Raw genomic sequence first — 6,000 nt, forward strand, 5'->3', positions numbered from 1 at the left:
GGATGAATTTCATGATTGCTTTTTCTATTTTTATGAGGAATGTCATTGGAATTTTGATTGGGATTGCATGGGATCTGTATAGTGCTTTTGGTAGTATGGTCATTTTGACAATATTCATTCTGTCTATCCAAGAACAAGGTAGATCTTTCCATCTTCTAAGGTCTTCTTTAATTTATTTATTTAGCTTGCTGTAGTTTTCATTGTAAAGGTCTTTCACCTCTTTTGTTCAGTTGATTCCCAAGTATTTTATTTTATTTTTTGAGGCTATTGTAAATGGGGTAGTTTTCCTAGTTTCTCTTTCTGAGGATTTGTCACTGATGTACAGAAATGGCTTTGATTTATGGCTGTTGATTTTATATCCAGCTACTTTTGTTGAATTCATTTCTTAGTTCTAGAAGATTTCTGGTGGAAGTTTTTGGGTCTTCTAGGTATAGAGTCATATCACCAATAATTTGGTGGTAATTTGAGTTCGTCTTTTCCTATCGGTATCCCTTAAATTTCTTTCATCTGTCTGATTGCTCTGGGTTGAGGTTCAAGAACTATGTTACAAAGAAGTGGTGAAAGAGGGCATCCTATCTTGTTCCAGTTTTTAGAGAGAATGCTTTCAATTTTTCTCAATTTAAAATGATATTGGCCTGGGGCTTAGCATAGATAGCCTTTACAATGTTGAGATATGTTTCTGATATCACTAGTTTTTCTAGCATTTTGGAATCAACAAAAGAAGTGAAAGACCTCTATAACAAATGACATTCCTCACAGAAATAGAGACTAACCAACATAATTACAGTTATCTTATATTAGACAAAGGCACCAAAAACATACATTGGAGAAAAGATAATCTCTTCAACAAATAGTGCTGGGAGAACTGGAAATCCATATGCAACAAAATGAATTTAAACTCCTATCTCTCACACTTCTCAGAAGATGATATACAACCAATCAACAAATATATGAAAAAATGTTCAACATCTCTAGCTATTAGAGAAAAGCAAATCAAAACTACTATAAGATTTCATCTCACTCCAGTCAGAATGGCAGCTATTAAGAATATAAACAACAACAAGGGTTGGCTAGGATGTGGGGAAAAGGGCACACTCATACATTGTTGGTGGGACTGCAAATTGGTGCAATCAATATGGAAAGCAGTATGAAGATTCCTTGGAAAGCTGGGAATGGAACCACCATTTGACCCAGCTGTCCCATTCCTCAATCTATACCCAAAGGAATTCGAAACAGCATACTATAGCGACACAGCCACATCAATGTTTATAGCAACACAATTCATAGTAGCTAAACTGAGGAACCAACGTAGATGCGGTGGTGTGAATATAATTTATATACAACCATAAATATGAAAAAGTGGGATGTGTATGTGTAATATAAAATATAATGCATTCTGCTGTCACATATAACAAATTAGAATAAAAAATAAAATTTAAAAAATACAGTGGAAAAGAAAATAGTTCCATGGAAGAGGATAGTGAAAACATCGCTAACACATCATTTGAAGTCCTATGGCCAGCAATGTTTGAAGCCAGCCCTTACCTTGACTATTAATTAAAATTAGTTTGAGTTAGAGTGCAATTTCCAACACTTGCAAGGCAGAAACCTAATTAATGAATTTCTTGATGGTCCCAGATCCTCCTCTGATTTTCTCTTTGGTAAATATCATGTCATGGGCAGGCACTGTTTTGACATACACATCTCCCAGCTCAGTAGTTACCAACTCAAGGGCAACCTTGTTTCATCCATAGCCCTACCCCTCCCATCCCTTCCAACCCTTTAAACCTAATATAGAGATAATATAATTTTGTCTGTAAGCATCTCCGTATAGCTCCTGAAAATCAGAACTTTTTTTTTTGAAAAATGGCCACAAATCAGTACACCTAAAAGTAACAATATGTTTTTTATTAGAATGCATTGATTTTAGCAGGAGCACAGTTTTAGGGGTATCACCATTCCTTCCTCAAGTTTGAGCTCAAAAGTCATAAATATTGTGCCCTTGTTCCAGTTTCTTTCTGTGCTAACTTTATCTGGTTCTATTGATTTCTGGTTTTAGTAGAAGTAAAAAGAAAAGAAACTTCTTGATATTGATTTAAGGAAGAGGGACGAGTACATGATTAATCCTAATTAGGTAATTTAACCTTCTTTGTATGGAATAGTAATTACTACTTGCCTTTACAAAGATGTTGCAATGCTTTCACTAATCCAGAGATGACACTTCAACCCTAGTAGAACTCCCAGGATTATTCCTGGTAATGTTTCCCTGCTCCTTCTTGTGGTCCCCTGCCGGAAGCCTCCGAGTATTTGTGCTATAAATTGCTCTGGGGGAACTGTGACCTTGATACAAATAAAAATTAAAAGCCAATTAATAAAATCCACCAAAAGCTGTCCACTGACTACAGGGAGTCAACAAATAAACATACAAGATGTGATATCCAGGCAAACCTCCTGCCACCTACTTCATTAGCCACAGCTGAAGACTGTGGTTTATTTCTCTTTATATCCCTGGATTTAAAAGGGCAGAGTAATGCCCAATAAATCTTGAAGAAAAGGGAATAAGGGACTTAATTAAAAGCTTATCAGTTAACTCTGTCTTGAATCATAGTCTTAAGTTCTGTGGGGTTGTACATCCTAAAACAGCTTTTCCATGTTATCATGCAATACACTACAGTCATGCAAAATATCTCTACAATCCTCAAGGAGGCCATTCCCACAGGCCTGCTGGGATTGCTGGTAATTGTGAACAGGCCTAATAATAGTTGTAACCCCCTTGACTACAAGTTTTTCCCTTCTGGAATGAGGCTAGCCTCATGATGTTCCCATAGACATTCTGATGATTTCTTTTTCTCTTGAAATTCATCCAGTGATGCCCATTGTATTTTGTGTTTTCCTTGTCTGTTGCTTCCTAGAGGGAATCCATCTCTTGCAGAGTTCTGCGGTTTATGCTCATTTTACTCCATACTAGCTAGCATTAATGGTATTGGGGAGAGCGGAAATAACTAGCCTAGATTCTAGCTTAGCCTCAATCTTTCTTTTCCCTCTTTCTTTCTTTTTTCTATTGTAGTCTTTTTTGTTGTTGTTGTTGTTGTTACTGGGGATTGAACTCAGGGGTACTTTGCCACTGAGCCAAATCCCCAGCCCTTTTTGGTATTTCATTTAGAGACAGAGTCTCACTGAGTTGTTTAGCATCTCGCTTTTGCTGAGGCTGGTTTTGAACACATGATCCTCCTGGGCCAGCCTCCCGAGTCACTGGGATTACAGGCATTCACCACTGCCCCAGGCTTTAGCCTCAGTCTTGAGCAGCCTTGTGCAGCTTGTGTTCCTGTCCTTCCCCAAGATGTAATGCTGGGCCTATCCTACAGTTCTATACCTCCCACAGGAACAAAGCTTGGTTTTTCTCTTCTTTCTCCCTAGCTCTAGTGAATCTCCACCATTGACCTCAGGATATGATTTTGACATTCCACCCCTGCATATTAACATTTTTATTCTTTAGAGGAAACAAGGAGACAGTTCTGGGTTGAGTTTTAGTGGTGGCCCAAGTGGCCACGGGATTCCACTTCCCTGAAGGTTGGAATGACCTTCCTGTCCTGGAAGTGACTTTTTATATCACAAAGAAAAGGAGTCATGGAGAAGTTCTGGCTTGTACCATGGGAGAGCTTTCTCAAGATTTGCCCCAACCTTCTTCTGGGGTCTTAGTGGGGTTCCTGGAACTAAAGCCTCTAGGACAGTGAGAATGCCCTGCTTCTGAGGACTTCATCTGCTTCATACTTTCTCTCTCTCTCACACGCAGCCTTTAGCAATTCACAGAACAAGTTTAACTGAGTGTTCTTATTGGCTTAGACAGTGTTTGGTGGCACCTATCTCTGTAAACAAGTGCTTGGTCTTGTTTCTATTTTCTACTGCATGTGCCTCACTGGGTTTCAGATCAGTGGTTTGCCTGAGGACCTCTGTTTTCTGGTTGGTTCAAAAAGTCACTAGAATGCATGTTTTTCCAGGATTATTTTTGTAAGCATGGAGTTGACACTCTTTCTAAATGACGACATTTCTGAAATCAGAAGGCTTATTGTTTTTAAAGGATATTTTCAATGCATATTGAAAATATGACTTGACAAAATTTTATTTGAATGTTAAGATAATATTTTCTCCATTATCTTCTGAATTGCATTATTTTAAACAAGGAATCTAGTGGGGATTCTTATCATTGGTCCTGTCTATATTTTGTTTCTATTTCTTTAAGGCTACTTTTGTAATTTTTCTTTAATACTAAATTTCAGGGATTTGTTGCTGATATACCACAGTTTCAGTTTATGGTGCCTGAGGTTCATTGAATTTTGTGGATCATCAGATTTGGAAAATTTGTGACTTTTATTTCTTTGAATAATTTTTCTGCTTCAATCTCCTACTTCTTTATTTCATATTCTATTTGTGTGTTTATACTTAACATGGTCTCATGGTTCACAGAAGCTGTTTATTCATTGTTCTTCTTTCCTGCTTCTTTGGATTTTGATTATAGAATTTATATTACTCTGTCTTCAAGTTCACTGATCAGTGAAATTTTTATTTTACATATTGTGTCTTCTAGCTGTAAAATTTGCATTTGGTTCTTTTTTATATCTTCCATCTCTCCTATGTACATTCATGTTTCTCTTTAAATATTTGTACATGATTTTAATACTCATTTGCTAATCTTATCATATCTGCCATTTTTTGTCCATTTATGTTGAATTGTAATTTTCCTGTGTATGATCAATTTTACTGCTTCTTTTCATTGGGTAATCGTTTTCCACCAGACTTTTTATATTGTACATTCTATGTTCTAATTTTTTAGTGTGTGAATTTCTTTTTCATTTGGGTTTTTAATTTAATGTACATCAGCCTGAGCATTCTAAGGCTATAAATAAAACTTATTTGGTTCTGAGTAGTCTTTGCTTTTAGAGCTAAATTATCCTAGATCCTATGGGATGGACTTTCTGGTCAACTTTTTGGAGTACCAAGGTGTTTAACATGGTTTCTGCCATCTTCCTGATTCTATCTTGGACATTGTCTTGTGCAAGCTTTGATCATGTTTTAGTTCATGGCTTCCTAGTAGTGGCTCTTTCTCTGACATTTTTTTCTACATCAACCTTGTAGATTTTGAATATACATAAATTAATTCTATAAGGGACCCTTATTCAGAAATCTGATGACCTTTGATACCATCGTAGTTCCAAACTTTGACCTGTGCTCTCAGTTCAGAAACCTTGCCATGTTCTGTTGGGTCTCACCCTCCCTGTGGTGTGATCTTGGAAGGGCCTCCAAGTGGAACTAAGATAATCATGGAGCTCGCATTGCTTGCTTCATTCTTTCAGGGATTACAACCCTGCAATGCCTGTTATCTAATGTTTGAACACAGTTACTTCATGTATTTTGTCTAGTTCTCTTGTTACTTATAGGAGAGAATACTTGCCTGTCAAAATTTACTCAACCATGGCCACACAAAGACTGTTTGATTGCCTGAGGCATTCCTGCCATCTGTTTGCCTGATGATCTGTGTCCTTCTAGTCTGCATGTTTCCTAACATGAGAACTAGTCTATTAATTGTAAATGAATCCATCTAGTCTTCAGATCACAATTTCCATAAATTCAGCATCAGCTTGTCTTTATCCTTTGAATGCCTACTAACATTATTTTTTTTTCAAATGCTTTTTTTTTCATCATCTTTTTGTCTACGAGATTTTCAAGAGGCATAGCACTGTTTCCTTATGAAAGTAGAGGAGACAGTAAAACTTGTCGTAACTTTCTATCTTCCTTGCCAGGTCTGTAATGACCTTCCTGAAAGCATCTTTGGAGATTTCTGTTAATGAACAAACCAAACTCTTCTTTTGTTTGGCGGACCTTTATACCATTCTTGAAGGCAGAAAAGAGATCAAGTCAGGTGATCTCTACAAACGTACTAAAATTTGAAATTTTAAAAAGGTTGGAAAAAATATTTGACAAACCAGAAAAAGGGTGTACACA

Source organism: Marmota monax, unplaced genomic scaffold (genome assembly GCF_021218885.2).
Source record: "Marmota monax isolate L192 unplaced genomic scaffold, Marmota_monax_Labrador192_F-V1.1 WCK01_AAM20220418_F8-fsc00412, whole genome shotgun sequence".
Taxonomy (NCBI): domain Eukaryota; kingdom Metazoa; phylum Chordata; class Mammalia; order Rodentia; family Sciuridae; genus Marmota; species Marmota monax.